Source organism: Zootoca vivipara, chromosome 1 (assembly GCF_965207765.1).
Source record: "Zootoca vivipara chromosome 1, rZooViv2.hap1.1, whole genome shotgun sequence".
In the NCBI taxonomy this organism is placed as follows: Eukaryota; Metazoa; Chordata; class Lepidosauria; order Squamata; family Lacertidae; genus Zootoca; species Zootoca vivipara.
Window position 1 is genome coordinate 87,112,227 of NC_142582.1, and position 24,868 is coordinate 87,137,094.

Here is a 24,868-nt window from a genome sequence, read left to right on the forward strand (position 1 = left end):
GAACTGTCATACTGCTGCACTTCAGAGATGACAGCAGACATCCTAACAAAACCCCTGCCAAGACAGAGTTTCCAGAACCTGCGTGTCAAGCTGGGACTCTTGGGTGGTTGAATAAAGTTGCTTATGTTTTGTTTTGTATGTAATGAATGTTGTGAATTGCCTGAGAAGGGGTTTGTGGGATGGAACACTGGGGCAGACAAGTCACAACAGTTCCTAGAGTGTCCACTAACAGGAACTCACCTGGAGGGACACCTGACTACAGGTCAGTTCCTGTTCCCTCAGACATGCAAATGAGTTGGATTAGACAAAAGCCCTAGCCTGCAATCACTCTCTCTCTTAGCTACTTCCTCCCTCGATGAGGACACATCTCCAGAGAATCTCCAGTTAGCATGGTTCTCACTCTAGGCCTGCAGCCAAGAGTGAGACCAAATGGAGTGTTACTTTACTAAGTAGTCTCTAGATGTATATATACTTGTAACTTTTCTAAGCAAGCCTGCCTTTCTGAGATTATGCTGTAACTCAGGATGAAACTGTAAGTAAACTCTATCTTATTTTATAAACACTGTGTTGTGTATTTCTTTTAAGAGGGACAAAGGGGACCTTTGCCAGGAAGTGTAATATTGAACTATAAAGTGTAATATTGTTATAGAGATTCTAGCGAATCTAACGCACATGCTTTGCTGCGCACAAAAGGGGAATGTCACTCTGCTGATATTGGAAGCTTGCTAACACAAGCTTGGATAGGATCTATCTAATAATATATCCTAATCCACATCCCTAACATTCCCATAGGATATAGTATTTGTGGTATGGATTGAAGAGACAGAAGCAGAGAGGGTGTTTTGAGGGTGCTCCCCACTTCAAACAATTTCACTTATGCATGTGGGGACTAGAACGTATTCCCCTGCCTAAGGGGAGAGTCACCTGTATTGCATCAGCAGAGTGACTGAGTCCTCTATCAACATTTAGCACAGTATAAGCCACCAGAGCTATTTCATCAGACTTTGCGCTCCTGCCCACAATATTACAGTAACAATGAATAAAAGCATGTGTGCCCTAGTACTAGGAGTGTTTCCTGTCTGAAAACATGGAAATTATATTTACTGTCAAAAATATGCAAAGAGGATGCCTTTGTATGGGTGAATCAATTTTGGATTCTCATTTTTAGATCAATTTTCCACATTTTCACATCAATTTGCTTTTAAAAAAACTTCCTGAAAATTTGTCAGCATTTCATTGCAACTTTATCCTACTATGCAAATTCTTGTATGCAATGTTGTCTAATATATGTACACATTTCTGTAAAGGAATTTTCTCTAATATACGTAATGCAGTTCTGCATGTTATTTTTATGAATACATGCATTTTTAGGAACACTTTACCCTAGTATATGCCTTTTTGTACACATTACTTGGCTGGAGGACTGCACTGCAAAATTTGGAGAAATGTGAACTTTGAAGGATGGCTGTGTTTCCGTTTGTGTATTGTTTCAGAAAGAGCAAATTAGATACGCTCACTGTTAAATGCAAACTGAAACTAATTTCTTCTCCAACCCTAATGGTGACAAAGCACAAACTCTCTGCAACAGAACCAATTTAGGATTCCCCTACAGAAAGTACTATACAGTCTGCTACAAAAGTATAGAACACCAGAATTTTTGAGCTGCTGGACATTCCCGCCAAGAGTGGCAAGAAATGTGTCTATTTGCTCACAAGATTTCCGGCATCATCGACTGTATTATATGAACTTCTTACTGTTTTCCTTTAGACTAGGGACTGATAGAAGCTTTGCTTCTGTACAAAGAGGTAATGCTTTTTAGATCTGACTGTGGGCTTTCCTGATGTTTCTTTTGAAGAGAGAGACTCACATCCAACTTGAACTAAGCTGCTACCACTGTATTGATTCAAAACATGCCTGCAATAGTAGTGTGCACACTCTTCTGGCAAAAGAGACAAATAATAGAAAAACATTCATGATAAATAGATTTATAGCATCAGGGTTTAAGATTTGTTGCATTGTGAGCAACCTTTGCAGTTTGCTCATTCTTTGAAGACTTTCACATTTAATTACAAGACGGCTGCCAAATCTAAAGCTGCTTGGAAAGCTTCAGAATTAAAACTGAACTCCTTCTGCATGCTAATGCAAGTGTACCGAATGTCTGGAGTGGAGCCCAGAAGTGTCTTGACACTACTCAATGTACATTCCAATGACAACTCAGTGTATGCCCAAAAACCTATCCAGAGAACCAAGCAATAACTGCAGTATGTGAAACCTTGTTCCCTTTCTCTACATGTTAAGTCCAACTGCTTCTAAGGGTAGAAAGTGAGAAGCTGTCCAACTGAAGCATATATATTGCCTATTTCCAAGTAAGTGTCACTGTTCCCTCGAGCTACTCCCAAGAAAGCACACAAAATTTGTCACTATTTGCTTTGGTAGTTTCTTCTGTAAGAAAAAAAAGAAAATTGCACAATGGATTATCAGTATTCCACGGGCTACAGTTTAAGAATTGTTGGCGTGGAAACTGAACCAAGAAGTTTCAGAGGCCAAACTAATAGGTAGTGGTTCCCGAGGCAAATCTACAACTGCCCCCTCACGGGAAGTGAATAATAATAATAATAATTTATTATTTATACCCCACCCATCTGGCTGGGTTCCCCCTGCCACTCTGGCTGGCTTCCAACAAAATATTAAAATACAATAGTCTGTCAAACATTAAAAGCTTCCCTAAACAGGGCTGCCTTCAGATGTCTTCTCAAAGTCTGGTAGTTGTTTTTCACTGCCCTCGAGAAATAACTTCCCTTGCTCTGATCCCACACCTGAATCAGAAACCCTGAACCTGAACAAGAGCTCCACCTGCAGACTTTAAACACTGAGTCTAAATTAGGAATATCAAAACAAGAGAGACAGACGAGGAGGCCAAGGTGTATGCAAGAGCCAGTTTTCCTTCTCTGTGCTGGAGGATTCTACTCAGCTCATGTTGCTGGGTTTGTAGACAGAGGTGAGAAGCCAGAGAGATCCTCCATCCTCCCCACACAAAGAAACTGCATCTTATATAATCTACTTCAACCACCATCAGAGGGTTTTTCCCCCCAATATCAAGGTCTCTACTGGGGCAATCTCTGCTCCTTCAAGGCCTTCAGCGGCGCATACGTGAAAAGAGCTGAAATGCCATTAAGAGGAGCTTCACCATTTCCATGGCAACCGTGTTTCCTGCAAGTACACTGACGTTACAGCTGGCGTTTCTTGCAGCAAGCATGTAAAGTGTGAAGGCATTAATTAAACACCAATGTGCACGCACCTGTTTCGACGGCAGCTCCTTGACCCACAGTACGTATATTACATGGGTTTATTTCAGGAGATGCACTTGTTCTATACAATCACGGAGTGAATCTGTCGTTCGCACTTTATATGTATGTTGTGGCGTGTGGGAAACACTCCTGGAACATCAGTTTAGTTGTGGCTGCTTCAAGCATGGAGCTGCTCTGGGTGTTTTTAAGGTCACTTCTTCTAGATTCTAAGGAGGATTTGCAAATGCCACCTGGCTGACAGCACTATTTTGCTCTGTCTTGAAGCTTGGTGTACAATGCTAAACAATTCTCCCTGAGGGGCTCTGGTTTAAAGGGCTTTTTCTTTATATGAACAGTGGGCGCAACAGCTTCCTTCCTGCCTGGCTAGGGTTGCCAGACTCAGTAGAGGACAGGACTTCTGTGCCTTTAATTGCCCTGCTCTCTTTTGAGTCTGGAAACCTTAAAAGAGAAACCAGCAGACTCTTTGTTTAATTTCCAAGCAAAGCGTCTGCTGGTTTCTCTTTTAGGTTTCCAGACTCAAAAGAGAGCAGGGCAATTAAAGGCACAGAAGCCCTGTCCTCTATTGAGTCTGGCAACCCTATGTCTGGCCTGTCAGCCACTGGGCACATCTGTCTCCCAGGAGACCCTATAATCATGTCACTTTGGGGATGCATCCAGGACTGGGGAATGGTGGCATTAGCAAATGCAGGTTGGAGGCTATGTGCACTTTTTCTCTATGGTTGTGCAGCCAGAGCTCTAAAGAAGGAGACATGCGATGAGTTGGGAGGCAGAGGAATAGGAGGTGTAGCCCAAGTGAGAAACTGAGCCACTTATCCTCTTGTTTCCATAGCTGTGAGGGCAGGGAGCTAAGAGATGCTGCTGCTACAGCTTGCTGCTGTGAGGTTCAGGAGCCAAGTCACAAAAGGAGACTGAAAGGACCCAAGCTCTATTTGTAAAATGTGCATTATTGAATATACGAGTGCTGTGGGAAAACTCATAGTGCTCATGTAGCTGTCAATAAGCAGTGTTGTGCAACCAACCTGACACGGTGTCTCTCTCTTGAGTGGCAGGGATGGAGGCCACCCCAATCATAGTTTCCTGCAGTATTGTTTGAGGGTCACTAAATATCTCCTTGCCTAAGGTTGACTGCATGCCCATATACCGTGTTTGGTGGCTATTTATAACTTTAAAATGATTTGAATGCTCTTTCCAAACTCAAGTTGAGGTTGAGCTAGTGGCTGCTTGGTCCCCTTCCACTTGGTTTGCTATGCAATAAATGGGGCTTTCAATAGCAGCATACATTGATGACAAGCTACTTCGCATGAGAGAATATTGGTTAACTACCTTAAACTTCTGGGCCAATTGTTTCCTTGTATGATGACTTCATTGAAATGAAATTTGCATTGTGCGTCTCAAGTGAGCTACTTTCACATTCTAGTTAGACGTTACTTCCATTTCATTGGGTGTAATTGAGCCTGAGGAAATAGAAATGGAGGGGAAATCTTTTGCAGCTGAATGGATTCTAATGGGTTCTAAACAAGCCAAAGCAAACCTGGCAGTGCCATCAAGCAAAATATTCCACTACATGGATCCGTGGAGCCAAATTTTGTATCCTGTGTGTTGGCTGATAAGAGCCTGAGGGCAATATCAATCTTGTTTCACACAGCAAATGAAGACAGACACAGAAAAAGATGGCTTTGCAGCAGCACCGCAAGACAGTGCTCTGCATTAAGGGTCAGTTTAACATCCAGTGTGTACAACACGCCACACTCACACCCCACATACTTGCAGGTGTGTTTTTGAGGAGGAAGAATTGCTCTCACATGTATTGGCCTCTAAGTGGAGACCCCACTTCACATATGAATTTAGATACCATAAGCATCTGGTTCCTTAAACAGTCAATTGATTTCACTTGGTCGTATTCACCCACACACGTTAAACTGTTTTTTGCTAGACACACAAATGCCATGAATCCTTCTTCACAGTCATGTGGTTTTTTCTAGAAACCATATTTCTGTCTATTGTTCAGTAATTTCATAGTTTGGGTGAGGGGGGAAACTGTGTATTTCAAAAAAGGACCGGTGTGCATTACTTCACTCTTTCGGTGGCTCTTCAACTTCTCACTTTCCAAAAGAGAAATTTTACACCCAACTTGCTAGTCCTCTTTAAAACCCAATCTCATGTATATTTAATTAGAGGATGAGAGGATGCCAATGCCACAGAAATCTGACACTTTTCCTAGGGCACAATATGCTCTGTCGTCACACTCAGGCTTGCATGTCCTGGGCTATGCTAGAATTGTCATGTCTTTCACAGAGGTGCAGATGAAAGCAATTGGCTGCCTGAATATGCTTCCCATGGTAGGCAGAATGAGAGATTAAAGCACATACATGCTTTTATTCCTAAGTAACTGTCCTCTTCCTTCTCCTCAACCACTACCCCACCTCCAGCCCCTTAGGAGATAATAATAATAACAATAACCAAAATGTTTCTGCTAGTATTTACCACTGCCATTGGCTGCATACACAACATACATTCAAGGACATAACTTTCCCCCAAAGAATCATGCAAACTGTGGTTTTTGAAGTGTGCTGTGAATTGTAGCTCTGTGAAGGGTAAACTACAATTTCCATGATTCTTTGGAGGAAGAAATGTGCTTTCAATGAATCATGTGAACCCAGCCCTTGTTTATGCAGTTTCCAAAAGGTCCATGAAGGAGACATTCGTGTCAGTGGAGAACATAAGCATAGAAGTAACTGGGTGGAGGACATATATTCTATACTGGTCATTCTACATCCTTCCTGGGAAAGAAATGTCAAGCCATGAAATTAAAAGAATAACGTCCCCATTATTGCTCAGTGTATAACAAGGAGTAGCAGAACTTTTTTATGCTTCGTCCGAGTAAGTGAGGCCCACCATTATCAGTGCATTTGTCTCACAACACTGCAGTGTTGCAACACCACTGACTCATAAGAAAGGATTGTCTACTGAATCACCATTATCCCTTCCGCCAGCTGACAGAGGTCTCTTATCCATGAGGTAATTCAGCTTGACTCCATTTAGAGGAAGGGACTGAACAAGAGAGAAGGAAATGTTTTATCTTGAATCACCAGGAGGCTTATTTAATAGAAGTCTCAGCAATAAAGGATGGTGCTAGCAATTTATAAATCCAGGATTGGTGGTGGTCTCCAGAAACAGATTCTTGTCCAAGGCTGCACTGGCTTCCTTGTACAACATGAAATCAATTCTTCAGTCAGCTCCCACAGCCACGATAGCTCAATGCTCCCTCTCAACAAAAAAAGGAAAGATAAAGCAAATGTATCTGTCTGCTTCAACCCTGGAAATGAGAGATGAGGCACATAATTAGCTTTTCTCAAATTTTCTAAGAACCTGTCAGGGAAAATAAATATGTCGGCAGCGAAAGGAAGCATCTTTGGCCAAGAATTCACCTCAGCAGCTATTATTATACAGTGAAACATTTTAATTAACTGAAAGGCTATCAGCCATCAGGAGGGACTGAGGCCTTTCATGGAGGTGACAAAATGCCAGTATTTCCTGGCATAAAGCCAGGCATCCAAAGCTTGCACAAAAGCCAAAGGAGACAAAAATTTCCCAGCATGTTTTGTACGAAAGAAACTAACTGCCCTGTATAGCTGCTAAGTAGACAGAATGGCTTAAGAGGATTTGTAAAAACAGTGAAGACTCTCATGCAAGGGCACAGGACTTATTCTCAACATGGGCATAGAAGCACTTATAGTTACTGGTGGGGGCACTCACTCCACTACCATGGATATTTCCCACCAGTGTCACTAAAAAGTACAAACACATAGAGAGAAAGAGAGGAGGGAGGGGGAGAGAAAGCACACTGGCAGGTAGGATGTTCGGGCTAGATGAGAGAAGGCAGAGTTCCTCTGGTCTTCTTGCTTTGAGACCCTTTGCAACTGGGCATTACCACAGCTGAATTATGAGGGCCACTTCATCCATAGTACAGTACCAGCTGAAGTTTCCAATACAACATCGAGCCCAATGTTGTGGGGTTATTTCCAGATGATGCGGACTGAAGATGTGGACAGGATACTTGCAGTGATGCACCTGACCACCTGCCAGTTAGATCCTTGTTCACCCTGGCTTAGTAAAGCTAGCTGGGGTGGCGTGCCTGAATGGGTCAAAGGTGTGGTAAATGTTTGCTTGCATGATGGAGCAATGCCCACTGCCCTTAAAGAGACAGTGGTGCGTCCCCTCCTCAGAAAGCCTCCACCAGACCCAACAGAGTGCAACAACTATAGACAAGTCACCAACAGTCCTTTTCTTGGCAAAGGTGGTGGAGAAGGTGGTTGTGGAGCAAATGTAGGTGTTCCTGGAAGAGACTGATTATCTAGCTCCAATACAATCTGGGTTCAGACTTGGTTCCAGAACTGAATCAGCCTTGGTTGACCTGAAGGATGACCTTATCATGAGATGGACAGGGGGAGTGTGGCCCTGTTACTTCTGATCAATTTCTCATAGACTTTTGATACCATCGACCATAGTATTCTCCTGGACTGACCTGGTGCGATGGGTATCGGAAGCACTGTATAACGGTGGTTCCATTCACATCTTCAGGGTCATGTCATTGAAGTGAGTCTTCCTCAGCCTGACATTTGTGCAATGGGCTTCTGCGGGGTACTATTCTCCCCCCAGTGCTATTTAATAGTTTTGGAGCAAGGTGTCACCAGTATGCTGATGACACACAGCTCTGCTTCTCCATAACATCTGAATCAGGAGAGGGTGTGAAACTTTGGACTGGTGTCTGGATGCATTGGTGGACTGGATGAGGGCCAATAAACTGGTTTTGAATCATAGGAAGATGGAGGCTCTTTGGGTGAGTGGTCCCCACGTTCAGGAAATTGGCAAGTTACCTGTTCTTGGTGAGGTTGCACTCCTTCTGAAGGAGTAAGTGCATAGTTTGGGGGTACACCTGGATATATCTTTGTCACCAGAGGCCGATATGGCTACAAGTGCCTTTTACCAGCTTCGTCTAGTTCACCAACTACAGACATTCCTGGGCAGGTATAGCCTGGCCACTGTACTTCATGCATTGCCATAGCTGCCAAGTTTTCCCTTTTCTCGCGAGGAAGCCTATTCAGCATAAGGGAAAATCCCTGTAAAAAAGGGATAACTTGGCAGCTATGTGCATTGCTAACCTTGCAGTTAGATTGGATGTAGTTCCCTTGTAAGTCTACATTCTGTGGCCAACCTAGATTTGTCTCTGGACAAAGTGAAGAAGACTGAATGGAAGGGCAGGGCTTATAGGCAAACCATTGAAAGCCTGAAACTTCTGTTTAATGTGGCCATATTCGTGGCATAAGGCTGCAAAATGAAGCTGGCAATGCTTAGAAAGGCTTCACAAGGTAACAGTTACAACAATCAGCTGCCACCACAATGACTTTTGGGGGCTGATTCATATTCAGCACAGCTGTCCAAAATGCATTCCCTGCCTTGGAAGTTACTAGCCCTACTGGGCCTCCTTTCACATATATTTTGCTAGTAAAAACTGTGATTTATGTGTGTGAGAGCCATTCATAAATGGCACTGATTACATTTCATTTGGGCTTGGATGTAGGTTCCTGAGTACAAAAAGTGACACATGGAATGACTCCAAGGAGTCATTGCTGTTTTGGCCTCATTTGTATGCCGATTCATAAATTTTCTCCGAAATCAGCCTAGAATACAGTCTTTTGGGGCTCATTTATGATGTTGGTAGCTCAGTAAAGTAGTGCCACAAGTATACCATCTGCTAATATCCTAATATGTTTTTAAAGGTCTTCATAATCCTTTGAATTCATGAAATCTCTCTGCTTTTGCCTACCCAGCAGAGTTAGTGCCTCAACAATATGGCAATCCTAGAAACACAGGGCAGGATTCACCTAACAGACCTTGTCAGTGGAAGCCCTTGCACAAGGGGGCTTCCCTCCCCTCTTCTCACCTCAGTGCACCCTCTTCACACCCCAATGGGATGGGGGAGAAGGATCGTTCCATCTGGCAAGCTGATATGCTTGCACAGATGGAACATTTGTAATAGCACAAGGCTGAATTCCAGCTCTAGTGACCAAAATCCAGCGCAGCTTGTGGTGACATTTGGCAGTTGTTGGACTGCAGCTCCCAACACCTCTATTGGCCATGTTGGGAGATGGAGTTGTTGACCCTCTAGACTAGAGGGCACTGCATTGGCTATACCTGCACTATGTAACTTTAAAAAACCCTTTTCTTTCATTTCATTATTTAAGTAATAACCCTCCTCTAAAAGAATCCTTTTGAACTGTATTGCGTAAAAGCAATATATACCATCCAAAACATCAGAAGGACATCAGGTTGGGGAACGCTGCACTAAATGACAGTAAAAGGGTTGCCCATTAAATTTCACCACCAATTTGTAGGTTTGCACTCAAGGGAATATGAAAACAAGAGTTTCTATTAAATCTAATGACATTTCTGGGGAGAATTCTACCCATCCTTAAATTCTGAACCAGTTTTGCTTTAAGTGAAATTTCAAGGAAAGTGGGAGGCTTGTGCCTGGGCAAAAGAACTGAGGAATTCCACAGACAGCCACAACTCCCAAAAAGAGTTTTGATGAAACCGAGAAAATTTATGAGGAAATATTCTGCACATCCCTCATAGATCCCCTTCCATTTCTATTACAGTGGTACCTCGGTTTGCGACCGCAATCCCTTCCACGGAGGCGGTTGCTCGCTGAAGTGGTTGCTCCCCGAAAGCATGCTTCTGCGCGTGCACGAAGCACTGATAGAGCGCTTCTGCGCACGCGGGAGCTGCACAGACCGCTGCTGTGCAGATCGCGTCGGCACATCCAACGCTGCGGAACCTGGATGTAAACACTTCCAGGTCCGTGGCGGTTGCTTGCCGAAGCAGTCGCAAACAGAGGTAGGCGTAAACCGAGGTTTGAGTGTACAGTTTTCAAGGAGTTTGCCTTTAACACAGTTGGGGAGGGGGGCATAGCCCAGGAATGCACTCGCAGCCTAAAAGTGGTAGAAGAACTAGGCCATATTGAACATGAGATGCATTCTGAGTGAAGGAGGGGCTGGAAGTACAGCCTTGTGAAAGGAAGGGGACCCATGAACAAAAGCCACAGGCCACTGCCTCACAAAGCATACCACATGACCCCACACACTGCTTGCCCTTTAACACCTGATCATGCCATGTGCTATGAGGCACATTTATGCAAGGCATGGAACTCTGTAATCTCTCTTCAGTGTGCATTTTTATGAGTTTATGTTGGCTTTGATCTGCCCACTTATCAGTTCCTCAGTGGGATAAAAGTATGTTTCAGTGAAAAGTAATTTTCAGTTACCTCAGTTTGTAACTCCTTATAGCTTGTGTATTCTTGTCTCTGATATCTTTGACAGCTCAGAAATACTATATTAGTATTACTATACATTACCTGAAATTATATAGGGGGGAATTAAGAGCTACTTAATCATCAAATGGGGCTTTCTTGTCACTTTCTGCTCTCAGCTGGAAGTTGCTGTGTGCACTTCAGATCTGACAGTCCTTCAGCCAAGCCTTTGCATTGCAAAGGTGCTACCTTTGCTTGGTTTCCTCAGTGTTAAAGATCAGTTTTAATCTGCTGAGTATGTCACTTGGTGATATAGAAGGCAACTCCCTCAGGGAATAAGTCTCACTGAACTCAATGGGGCTTACTTCTGCATCAACACATAGAGGGTTGCACTGTTAAATAAAGAAGGCCAAACTCCACTGATGACCACGAGCTTCAGCAGAGATTACAATTATGAACATGGCATGCTTTATGAATATACTTGTAATCTATACCAAAGCCCACTGGATGGCTCCACACTCTGCAGTTTAATATAGCATTTTATATCAAAGCCATTAGCAAAGTTTGTAGCACTGTTGTTATTTAAGGTTTAGGATCAGACATGAAACTTAGAAGGGTCTCCAGTTTACAGCATGTGAACAGAGAAAGAGGCCCTTTATTATCTGGGTATGGCTAAGCTGGTTGATGGTGTGCCTGGCAGAGTCTCAGTTATTGGTTGTTCTTAGAAGATTTTTGTAAAAATATGATTAGCAGGTTTGGAGGAAACTAACATAGCTGTGCTTGTCACGCAGTACTCTTGGGTGAGTCTTAAAGCATCCTTCTTTCCTTTCTCAATATGGCGCCTAAACATCTTACCACAGCCTTGGCCAACCTGGCATCCTCCAGATGTTTAGAACTAGAACTACACACTGGGGCTGATGGGAGTTATGGTCCAAAGCCTCTGGAAGCCACCAGTTTGACCAAGGCTATCTTAGCCTTTCAGATAGTGGGTATCTGCAGAGGCAGTTTTAGGGTAGCGTGACTGGTTTGGCTGCACTGGGCACCACGCTGCAGAGGGCAACACAGCAATGCTGTAGAACAGAGAGCAAGGGGCAGGGGGTGCCAGATTTTAGTGTCAAGCAGGGCACCACTGAAATTTGAGAGCCCAAAGTCCAGCACTGGTATCAGTTAATGTTTTGCCACACAAAATAACAAAATGTGAAACAAACCTCTCACCAATAGTTCTGGGGATAGATTTGATATATGGCCTTTTGGAGAGTTTAATTTGTCTAGTTCTACAGGCTTACTGTGGAATGTCATAGATCAAAAGTAGATCTACTAGTACAAACTACTGCAAAGCAAGAAAATCACATGTATCATTTCAACTACTGTATTTCTTTTTTCCATTTTCATCTTTCAGGGCACAGCAATGTTGCTACATCCAAAAAACACCTCCAGGCCTCCATATAAAACTGAAATGTCTCAGCCCCCTTATGTCATATTCTTTTCATTATCATCCTAGATCAGGCGTAGGCAACCTTGGCTCTCCAGATGTTTTGGAACTACAACTCCCATGATCCCTAGCTAACAGGACCAGTGGTCAGGGATCATGGAAGGTGTAGTTCCAAAACATCTGGAGAGCCAAGGTTGCCTATGCCTGTCTTAGATTCTACAACAGTAGAACAGTATGCACAAACCAGTATTTTTGGCATCTTTTGCTTCCCCTCCCCTTCCCTCCTTGGACCCTTTCTCCCAGTTCACTGGGCTGTGCTTTGCTTTAGCCTCCTTGGAAGAATTAGCCACTGTGGAACCTGCATGACAGCCAGGGCCAGTTCCCACCACCATAGGAGGCAAAGCAAGAGAAGATGCTGTAGGGGGAACAGGCATATAGCAGAAATTAATCAGATGCACTTTTTCTGATGATGTCTGCAGTTATTTTCAGCAGATTTGCTTCTCACATTACTTCTCCTTTGCTACTCAGTCATCAGGAGGGGGTAACTAGCCTGTCAGAAGCACAGTATTCTCTTCAGCCTGTTATCAAAACAGCAAATGTCACCAAGGATTTTCCACTGGGAGTGAACAGTGTGTTCAGTAAACAGAGTGTTCCCAACTAGGTCACATTCAGTGCGCTCTCTCACTTTCCATCCCCAAATCACAGGACATTTGGAGAGGCTCTTTTATCCTCAAATGTCCCAAAAGGATTTGCAGTGTGTGAGTGAGTGTGTGAAAGCCCTTATTTTTGCACTGAATTGGAGTGCGAGCTCAAATGCATGTGTTTTGCATCTGTTTGTGTTGCAGCAGCGTTGTTCTTCTGCCATGAGAAATGCACCGATTAAAGAATAAAGAGGACCCTCTGAACCAAAGTGGCTACCTACTAGAAAGGGTGCTTGCTACATCCCTGCATTCCAGGAAAAAGAAGACTGGTAAGGAGGAACCAATAAATCAGGGGTAGCCAACTTCCAAGAGACTGTGATCTACTCACAGTTAAAAACTGGCAGTGATCTACCTCCTTTTGGGGGGTTCAGGTCAAAGTTGTTGAGCTTTTTTTTAGGAAGGAAAACCCTGTTTTGGGGGTTCACGTTAAAGTTGTTGAGCTTCTTTAGGGAAGAGGAAAGTGACGAGCTTTTTTTTACGAAGGAGAGCCCTGTTTTTGGTGGTTCAGGTCATTTTAGGGGTGCAGGGCAAAGATGTTGGGCTTTTTAGGGGAGCCAAAGTTTTTTAGCTTCTTTGGGGGGAGCCACTACTGATCTACCGGTGATCTACCACAGACATCCAGTGATCTACCAGGAAGATCACGATCTTCCTGTTCGACATGCCTGCAATAAATCATGCAGAAAACTATACCCTTAATCCCTTGTTATATGTATGGGACATATATGATATGGGTGTAGAAAACCGAGTAAGTAAAATATTACAGGAGTGAGCCCTACTGAACACAGTGAGATTGATCTATGTGTACAGTGGTACCTTGGGTAAAGAACTTAATTCGTTCTGGAGGTCCGTTCTTAACCTGAAACTGTTCTTAACTTGAGGTACCACTTTAGCTAATGGGGCCTCCCACTGCCGCTGCGCCACCGCCATGCAATTTCTGTCCTCACCCTGAAGCAAAGTTCTTAACCCGAGGTACTATTTCTGGGTTAGCAGAGTCTGTAAACTGAAGCATCTGTAACCTGAAGCGTCTGTAACCTGAGGTACCACTGTATCTATATGTGTGTGTTGGGTGGTACTTTACATGTGGAAATGTGTTGAATATGAAGTAATATAGGCATTTAAAAGGTGGAATTGGATTTCACATGTCTTTAGAAGTACCGTATCAACATCTTGCCACCAACAGCAGAGTTTATGAAGCACCTCAGTTTAAACTTAGAACTGGTATTTTTCTTTTGTTGCTGCCAAAAGCATAGTAGCATGAAAGGTGAGGCTGTCTGGTTCTGTGACTCCTAGTGAAACATGTCACCTTTTTAAAAATATTTAGTATTCACACTATATACACTGTGACAGCCACAGTGAGAACACTCCATTTATAACTAGCTCACTGGACTGCTGCTGAAATTTAAACAACTGCTGCCCTCTGCAGGAGCTTATCTTTATGTCATTTCCATCCCTTACTCACAAGCTTGCAGGAAAACATGACATGGGTATGTAATGTTGATTCTTTTGAAATTGTTCTGGGTAGGATTATATAATGGTATTTTCAAGGTGCAACATAGCACGGATGAATTAATGCCTACCAATACATAGCACAACTCGAATATAATTTATAAAGTAAGTTAGCATAGATAGGAACCAAAAATCTTTTGGTAGCCTATGCACTTTGTGCTATTGCAATGTTTAATACTGCACAATGCAAAATGATATTTTTCTTCATATGCTGGTCCAGGTGTCTAAAACAAGATAATCTTTTAAAGGAAAAACCAGCTAACAATTGCATACTTTTTATTTTTTATTATTTACTTAAAGCTAAAACAAAGGACAGAGATATTTGACAGAGAGTTGGCTGACTTTTTATCCACCCAACTTAGCAACTTTTTAAGAGTAAGAAAGAAATTGAACATGATGGAGCACAGTAAACACCAGACAAAATGCACATGGAATGGAGTATCTAGAAATTTAAGAGTCTTAAACCTGTGCTATTTCCACTTCCAGTGCAATACACAAAGTGGGACCTCACAAGTTGGGTAAGATCCATGAGTCCCAGTTCTGCCCATTAGAGCAAAAGCCAAAAAAAAAAAAAAACACAGATGTGCAAGGTACCGTATTTGCTCTCTTTGGGTTTCTGGGACTTGGGGGAGTGCAGCCACACTGAGCACAGAGCCTCAGAAACACTGCAACTATGATGTAGAATGGAAGGCAAGAGACAGGGGGAACCAAATTTTGGCATCACACAGGGCGCTGCTAAAATTTGAGACCCCAAGTTCCACCACTGTCTATGATGAACATACATATCATCTCAGAGGTTTCTCCCCACCCCCCATTATTTCACAGAACTAAGGTCAGCACAAGAAAGAAGATAAAGAAACAGGAGAATCATTTTCTGAGCTGTAAACTCCACCACCACCATTGGTTTGGCAAAGGGTCCCTGAATCATGTGGATGCAAACATCTTCTCAGTAGATCCATTAAGAATCTCATGCTTCTCAGGATAACTTACAATTAGTATTACCAACTTCTACTTTTATGTTTTGAGGGCTTCTGCCCATTTAACAGCTTCATAACAAAGCAAGAAATCATTAGTGATTTTTGTCCCAGTATGGCAATGCAGTGGTGGGACATTTAAATAGCCACCTGCTCTGCTTACTAGTTCACTAGGAGGACCTTCAAATGCTTTATTTGGGTTCCTCTCCACTGAGAGACTAGGTGAATAATTACTGGAGATAGGACCTTCTCTCTAGTAGCAACATCCCAGCTCTGGAACGACTTGTCTGCAACCCCCTAATTATTTTTAATTGAAAAATAATTAACTGTGGAGACCAGATCAAAACTTTATTTGCCCAGGACTTTCAAAGCACAGAATAAGTGATTTCTTTTTTTATTGCTGCCAATTTTATTGATGATGTCTCAGCTGCTTTGACTTCTTGTTATTGATCAATCAATCCATTTGTTATTTAGACAATCTTCTTCTACCTAGTATTATTCTTATACCTATTATTATTATTATTATTATTATTATTATTATTATTATTATTATTATTATCTATTACGTTTATACCCCACCCTTCCTCTCCCTAGGACATTATAGAGCATTCAGAGCAACTTCACAACGTAAGACATGCAGAAAACAAAAAATACAGATTTTTTTAAAAGCAAGCAAATACTGTATCAAAACACTACCATTATACTAAAAACAGCAATCTGAAAAATATATCAAAATCAGAAGCATGGAAATTTTAAAGCATTAAAAGCTTATTTAAAAGAAAAAGAAGGCAGCAGGGAGACAGAAGGTGGTCTACAGGGAGGATGCTCCAGAGCAGGGGTAGGCAACCTAAGGCCCGGGGGCCGGATGCGGCCCAATCGCCTTCTCAATCCGGCCCACGGACGGTCTGGGAATCAGTGTGTTTTTACATGAGTAGTATGTGTCCTTTTATTTAAAATGCATTTTTGGGTTATTTGTGGGGCATAGGAATCTGTTCATTGTTTTCCCCAAAAAATATAGTCTGGCCCACCACATGGTTTGAGGGACGGTGGACCGGCCCATGGCTGAAAAAGGTTGCTGAAATAGTGGAAAGTGTGAATGGGCTCCCACAGATAGAACGTTACAGAGCCTCACACAGTCTTAAAGATGACTTGGGTGGATCTTGAGAATCTGTCAGTGGAACTCTGCCTGCAGAATGCTTCCATCGGCAGAAAGAAGGGAGGTTATTTTCAAAGACCCCCCCCCAACCCCTGGAGTCCCATGTCCCACTGAAAATCAGCTCCAGATGGCCAGGAGATGCCATAGAATAATGTGGGAGGTGAGATGGGGGTCTAGAAGAGAAAGAGAGTCCATGAATATTGCCCCTTGCCACCCTTCCACAAGGGGGAACCGCCACTGACTCACAAGGCCCCTTCTTCATGGAAGGACAATCAGGATCCAAGTCAGCATTCAGGTCACACACTCAACTGCCAGTTATCAATGTACAGTACAGTAACCACATGCGTGTTGAAAAATTGAGTATTGTAGATGCATTTGTGATTAAAGCATTTGTTTGAGCCTGATGTGGAATTTCTGCTAGGCAGAGCCTTTGTGGATTCAGGGAGTCTAGGGACGCAGCTATACAGCTGCAAATAAAACATTTCAAGTGTGTTGTAAAGTGCATTATACAAATGTGACTCTACACGGCGATGGTGAGCTATGGCAAATTCAATATATTTTTCAAAACATTTTTAAAAGCATTTTTTATATGTGTCTGAATTCCAAGTACAGTAGTTCTATCTAGTGGTTGACAGAAAGACCCTTCCATTTCTTGTACATGGCTAATTTTGAATCATAAAAAACTGAGTCCTTGAGATAACTCTTGTGGTCTCAATTGCACAAATTAGCCCTCACAATATAAAGCTAAGGGGAGATGGATCTAAAGCAAGCATCCGGTGAGTGTGTTGTGCTGAGGGTGCTGCGAAGGGCCTAAAGGCCACACAATTCACTCCATATTTGTGTAGACTGAACACAAAGATTTCTAGTCATAGTTTCCTCTTTCATAACAATCCTTCCTTAACTTTCCTGGCCAACCAAATGGAATCGATACAGCTTACGCTGCTGAATTCCTCAAGGTGCACAGTACCTTTTTTTTGGCATATAACAGATTTCTTCTTTCCTCTCACATGGAGTTCAGTTTCAGGTCGTTTTGTTTCTCTTTGTAATTTTCTTGACAGATTTCTCTCTTATTGTGCACACAGTGCAAGAACAGACTTGCATTGGGGAGAGTTAAATATTTAGTATGGTGGAGAGAGAAAAAACCCCTCTCTTGGCATGAAAGGGAGTCAGATTTGTAAGCAGTTATCACCCCTCCCTTCCTTGCCCATTTTTAATAGGATGCTGTAGGTTGAAATATGGCTGTTAGTGACTGGAAACAGCTATGAATAAACATATTTCTTCTTTGGGATACTATTACTCACACAACCCTATTTCACACAGTTACTTGTGTGTGGAGGAAAAGCTGACCCTTACTTCTAAGTTCACCCCCAATATTTCATCCCTGTTGCCATGCTGCTTTAGACTTCCCTATGTGTCGAACACAGAGGTCTGAAGGGGGAACCAGTCCCGCAGCAAACATTTTAATATGCTTTAATAAAGACTACGTCTTCTCACTGCTGTTTCTTTGTAAGCCCCTTCCCATTACTATGAGGCTATTAACATTATTTTGCTTTGTCATTGGTGTTGGACTAAAATAGCCCTAAAATACTAAAAAAAATACTAAAAAACTAAAATACAACTCAGTAACATTAGCTCTCATCCCCACAGTAGCCTGCATTCAGCTGAGAGGCTTCCGAAATCCCACTTGCTGTTGGTGTTACTGGAGCAGTCTTGTATTCAAATAAGGCCCTCATTCTGCCAAACCCTTGTATAATTTGCTGCTGCTATTGCTGAGTTGTCAGTGGCTTCCCACAGTGCTTGGAGAAAACTGTCAGTCGAATGGCAGCATGAAAAGCCACCAGTGTCCTGACATAAGACTCCTTTAATCCTTGGCATAACCCTGCATGGGTGCTTGTTGTTTAATGAATCATTCCTCAGCATACCATTAAAGGGTGCTGCTATAAGAAGATGAAAGCTCTTGTTGCATCAGCAATTATTTTGGTAAGGACATTCTTGCAGGAATTTATCAACCTCCCTAATATTTAGAGTGTACTGTACTCCTTTTTCAGGTTTCTAAATTACTTTGCCCTGTTATAAAACCACAACACTGCTTTCACATTAGGTGGTGAATGGCATCAAGGAGTGGCCTGTTTCTGATGCAGAAGCAAGTGGGAAGCATGAGATGAAACACATCATAACAGTCCAAGGATCAAGCCAGACGATCAGAAGCCAGGATTGAAAGAATTGCCAAACAGTTTGAGAACCAAACCAGAATCAGAACCAGTTTGAGAACCAAACCAGAATCAGAATTGGAGCTGAACAGAGCTTGAACAAATACTTCACCAAATTCCTTCCAAGAATTTACAAAAGAGTGAAAACAGCATGAGCTTCCTGCATTTTAGAACCTTCCCAAGCACTGTGGTTGGAGAGTGTTGAGTGAGATTGTAGCCCTGGATTAGAAGCGAGAACTCTTCAGTGATCAAAGTCTGGCTTTGGTTGTCCTTATTTGTCAGAAATAATAGGTTCCATGTAAGTATTCTAAAGCGAACATCTGCATATTTCAACCAAACATTTGTTTCATAAGACCTTGAATAACCTTGCCTGCTTTTTAAGCTCTCCTTCAACATGTTTTCTCCAAGTGCTCTCAACTGAAGCTCTGTGGGTGGTGCCCAGGCTGTGGTTTGCCTGGTACCTTTTAGGCACCTGGCAAAATTTGTTCATTGCTCCCTGCCTTCCAATCCCTTTCCCACTGGGTATGGGAGGGCAGTGCACTGACTGACTCGAGCTACAAACGCTGAGGCTGCTGAAGAGGCCAGAAGCCATATTGGCTGTTTCTTAGTGCAGACCCAAACCACCAAGCCTGAGCTTCCAAAGCCACTGGCCACCATGTGCCACCATTGGCAGGATGAGCAGCAACAGCATATCATAGACTCTTGGAAAGGACCCAAGGGTCATCTAGTCCAATTCCATGAAGTTCAGGAATCTTAGCTAAAGCATCTGTGACAGATGGCCAGCCATCATCTGCTTAAAAACCTCCAAGGAAGGAGAGTCCACCATCTTTGATATGTTCTATGCTTATGGTAATATTTTATTCTCTTGTTAATTGTGCTGTTTTAAATGCGCATTTTATATTTGACTTCTCTTACAATGTTTTCTTTTGAAATGTTTTAGATTTTTTTTGTTAACTTTGTTTGTATTAAATATGTATTCTGCAGTTGACCTCCTTTGTAATGTTTTGTTTTGACATCTTTAAGGAAATATTTTAGTTTTCTGTTAATTATGTTGCTTTGACTGTGTACTTTATTCCAGAATAATGTTTTATTCTGGAAAGTTTTATTGATATTTTAATGTTCTGTAAACCGCTTTGAGATTATTCTTAAAAATATAAAGTCGTATAGAAAAGACATGAATAATAATAATGATGATGATATTTTCTCAAGCTTTTAATAGCATCTTATTTCTTTTATATGTTGTTGTTGTTGTTGTTGTTGTTGTTGTTGTTGTTTAGTCGTTTAGTCGTGTCCGACTCTTCGTGACCCCATGGACCATAGCACGCCAGGCACTCCTGTCTTCCACTGCCTTCCGCAGTTTGGTCAAACTCATGTTCGTAGCTTCGAGAACACTGTCCAACCATCTCGTCCTCTGTCGTCCCCTTCTCCTAGTGCCCTCAATCTTTCCCAACATCAGGGTCTTTTCCAGGGAGTCTTCTCTTCTCATGAGGTGGCCAAAGTATTGGAGCCTCAGCTTCACGATCTGTCCTTCCAGTGAGCACTCAGGGCTGATTTCCTGATATTTTGTTATTTCCTAATATTTCCTAATATTCCTAATATTTCCTAATATTTTGTTATTAATCCCTAAATTACCATCTTGGCTGCTTTTTTATCTGCTGTTTTCAGTTATTTTAAATACTGTATATCTTTGTATGTGGTCCAAGGAATCCTATGGCTATGGATTTTCTGAGCTCCATCCTAGGCCCTCTGGTACTAGCAATGCTACATCCAAAAATCCCCAACCAGGGAGGAGAGGAGGAAAACAGAAAGGATGTACAGATGTACGTTGGTTCTCAAACTTAATCTGTTCTGGAAGTGCGTTCCAAAACCAAAGTGTACCAAAACCAAGGCATACTTTCCCATAGAAAGCAATGCAAAAGGGATTAATCTGATCCAGACTTTTTAAAACAACCCGTAAAACAGCAATTTAACATGAATTTTACAATCTAACGAGACCATTGATTCATAAAATGAAAGCAATAAACAATGTATTGTACTATAAAATAAATAAGACAGTATTGTAGATGATAAAAATTAAAATGTTTTCTTACCTGTGCTAATGATTGTCATTGTTTGGGTTGCCGGGGGGGGGCTTTTATCCATTTCCGCAGTCACACAATCAATCAATCAATCAGCAGCTGAACTGGGTTCCCCACAAATTAACCGAAAAAGCCTCAAAAACAAAAAAAACGTTAAATAACAAAAACTAAAGCGCCAAACTCAATCCGTTCCAGAAGTCCGTTTGACCTCCAAAATGTTTGAAAACCAAGGTGCAGCTTCTGATTGGTGCAGTCGTCCTGGAAACAATAGCGAACAGCTACGGCTTCCAACAAACATTCGGAAACTGGAACACTCACTTCAAGGCGTTTGAGTACCAAAGCGTTTGAGAACCAAGGTACCACTGCAGTAGGAAGACACATCTCCATTTTATTCCATCCCCTCCATTAGCGTCTATGGCAGGAGAATTCTTATCATGTTAATGGGCATGTCAGTCCAATGAGTGGAGTTAGGGATCAACATTCTGGTATGCTCCTCTGCTAGGCTGGCCTGAGGAGTTACAGTCAGTGAAGCCTCTTGGGGGGGCAAGCAGAGGAGTTCCAGTGGGGGGTATCTTGTTCTGCTGCCATTTCTGCAGAGCACCATTTTTACACTTCTGAGGGTCACTTAGCTTGAGGATCTGAAATGAAATGATACTTTCATTTTCACTACCTTAAGATTTCTGCAAAGTGGTAGGATATAAATCTTGATGTAAATTTTAAAAAGCAGTGATTTTTTTAAAAGCCGTGATATTGGACCAGGTTGATTTCATTCCAAAAGAAAATTAATACATCTAGAGAGAGAGAGACCTGAAGATTTTAATTTTAACTGGCTTAATCTTTTGGGTTCCTGTTACCATGTAAACTAGCAACCTCAAGAGGTAGGGTAAGAAGGAGGATGAACAGTGTAATTAATAACAGCCAATAATAATGGCAAATAATATTTATAAGAACACTTTGGGGGTAAATTAAGTTTCCTTAGATTGTGATACCTTCATCAGATATTTTTGAGGAGGCAGGTGATTCAATCATATATTATAAAGGATTTGAAGACTAAGCAATTGTACCACTAGCATGTTGTATTAGATCAGATCTTTGGTTTTCTATGGAACTGTTTTCTATGACAAGAAGATTCATAATGGTAGATGAATTGCTCAAGAGATACCTTATGTGGCTTTAAAGATCTTATCCTATACTGAATTCAGCTAGAGAAATGCTGAGCACGTTCTAGGGGGCAGTCACGCTTTACACAGGTCACTGGTTAGAATCTACATATCTCACTAGCACCAGGTGTGTGCTGTGAGAGTGCCTCAGAACACTCCCCAGACTCCTCTCTTTCAAAAATCTATGTGAAAATGATTCCCTGAAGGCAGAAGAGAGTGTTAAATGACCATTAAGGCAGCTTATACATACCTATTCAAATGACAGGTAAGAATTGCCTTCAGGGACAATGGGAAAGGAAACAAAATAAATAAAAAAATCCTTCCAGTAGCATTTTAGAGACCAACTAAGTTTGTTATTGGGGACACGGGTGGCGCTGTGGGTTAAACCACAGAGCCTAGGGCACGGGTTCCCCCACTACGGCCCGGGGGCCGGATGCGGCCCAATTGGCCTGCCAATCCGGCCCGCGACGACCCCCGCCGCCCGCCGCCGCCGCCCGCTCTTACAGCGCGCAGCACGGCAGCGCTCTTCCGGGTCGGGAAAAAACCGCCGAAAATCCTTTGTGCGCATGCGTATGGGCCTCTCCCGACCCGGAAGAGGTCATTTCTGGTGCACTTCCGGGTCGGGGGATCCCCATACGCATGCGCACAACGGATTTTCGGCGCTTTTTCCACCCTGGAAGCGCGCCGCCGCGCCAGTAAGCGCCCTGCGCATGCGCACGGGCGCGCACTCTCCCGCCTGCCGGCCTGCACAGGCGCGCGCTCCCCCGTCCTCCGGCCCGCCGCGCGATCGGCGCGGTGGGAACCGGCCCAAACGCCGGTAAGTCTGGGGACTCTTGGCCTAGGGCTTGCCAATCAGAATGTCAGCAGTTCAAATCCCCACGACGGGGTGAGCTCCCGTTGCTCGGTCCCTGCTCCTGCCCACCTAGCAGTTTAAAAGCACGTCAGAGTGCAAGTAGATAAATAGGTACTGCTACAGCGGGAAGGTAAACGGCGTTTCAGTGTGCTGCTCTGGTTCGCCAGAAGCGACTTTGTCATGCTGGCCACATGATCTGGAAGCTGTACGCTGGCTCCCTCAGCCAATAGAGCAAGATGAGCGCCGCAACCCCAGAGTCGGTCACGACTGGACCTAATGGTCAAGGGTCCCTTTACCTTTACCTTAAGTATGTTGTTTTGTTGTTGTTGTTGTTGTTTATTATTATTTATACCCCGCCCATCTGGCTGGGTTTCCCCCGCCACTCTGGGCGGCTTACAACAAATACCAAAATACATTAAAATATCACAGATTAAAAACTTCCCTAAACAGGGCTGCCTTTAGGTGTTTTCTAAATGTCAGGTAGTTGTTTATCTCCTTGACCTCCGATGGGAGGGCGTTCCACAGGGCGGGCGCCACTACCAAAAAGGCCCTCTGCCTGGTCCTCTGTAGCTTTGCGTCTCACAGTGAGGGAACCACCAGAAGGCCCTTGGCGCTGGATCTCAGTGTCCGGGCTGAACAATGGAGATGGAGACGCTCCTTCAGGTATATAGGACCAAGGCCGTTTAGGGCTTTAAAGGTCAGCACCAACACTTTGAATTGTGCTCGAAAACGTACTGGGAGCCAATGTAGATCTCTTAGGACCGGTGTTATGTGGTCTCGGCGGCCACTCCCAATCACCAGTGTAGCTGCCGCATTCTGGATTAATTGCAGTTTCCAGGTCACCTTCAAAGGTAGCCCCACATAGAACGCATTGCAGAAGTCCAAGCAGGAGATAACTAGAGCATGCACCACTCTGGTGAGACAGTCTGCGGGCAGGTAGGGTCTCAGCCTGCGTACCAGATGGAGCTGGTAGACAGCCGCCCTGGACACAGAATTAACCTGTGCCTCCATGGACAGCTGTGAGTCCAAAATGACTCCCAGGCTGCGCACCTGGTCCTTCAAGGGCACAGTTATCCCATTCAGGACCAGAGAGTCCCCCATACCCGCCCGCCCCCTGTCCCCCCAAAACAGTACTTCTGTCTTGTCAGGATTCAACCTCAATCTATTAGCCGCCATCCATGTTATTGGTATGAGCTTTCGTGTGCATGCACACTTCTCCAGATACACTGAAACAGAAGTCACCAGACCCTTACATATACTGAAAGACCCTCACCAGACCCTTACATATACATATGAAGCAGAAGTCACCAGACCCTTACATATACTGAGAGGTATACATTCTGTTTCAGTGTATCTGAAGAAGTGTGCATGCACACGAAAGTTCATACCAATGACAAACTTAGTTGGTCTCTAAGGTGCTACTGGAAGGATTTTTTTATTTTATTTTTACTACAGCAGACCAACACGGATATCTACCTGTAATGAGAAGGGAGTTAGTCCTTGATTTCTTTCTGGCTGTCAATGTTCTACACATGTCTAACACAGATATTTGTGGGATGCTGGTCTGATAAAGATTTGCATGGATGCATCCTGCTTTGTTCAGTTGGCTGTAAGGGCAATCCAGATACATAAGGTCTTCAGTGGTAACTGAGGTGAAGCACTGTGAGGCAGTCTAAGAGTTGACGTGGTACAATCAGAGGGTCATGAGGCAAGTCCAAAGTCAAACACAGCAAAGGTTGGCAGGGTTCAAGAACAAGGTAGTAGCACTTGTTCAGTCAGAGTAGGCCACAGGAACCAAATGCCAGGTTACACAGAGCTAAGGACGTGTGTTGTCCTACTACTAACAAGCTGCAGCTGAGAGTTTACCAGTCTGTAGCCTGGTCACCAAGACCCAACTACAACTGGTTAGTCCAGCTTCAAGGCTCCATTACTCCTGAGGCCTCCTGCTCCTGGTCTTTCAAATTTCAGTGGTACCCTGTGTGAGGCCAAAAAAAATTCCCCACCCCACCCTGCCTCTTATACTGTATATGTATATAAATATAAATACATATGAATTTTAGCTACAATCCTATGTACACTTACTGTTGGATTTTTTGAATAGTCAAGTTACTTTAGAGCCGGTCTAATGTAAATACTGTCTGTTTAAGAGAAACAGGTGCCGGTGTTTCTGTTAATTGCTCA

At 43.1% G+C, this 24,868-nt stretch overlaps 1 long non-coding RNA gene across 1 annotated transcript; it reads left to right on the top strand.

Annotated features, from left to right (window-relative positions):
- Positions 1–12,643: 12,643 nt before the first annotated feature.
- Positions 12,644–20,690, top strand: LOC148687650 (uncharacterized). Its single transcript, XR_015949962.1, has 2 exons — positions 12,644–13,019; positions 18,488–20,690. It is a non-coding gene; the product is annotated as an uncharacterized LOC148687650 (long non-coding RNA).
- Positions 20,691–24,868: the final 4,178 nt, after the last annotated feature.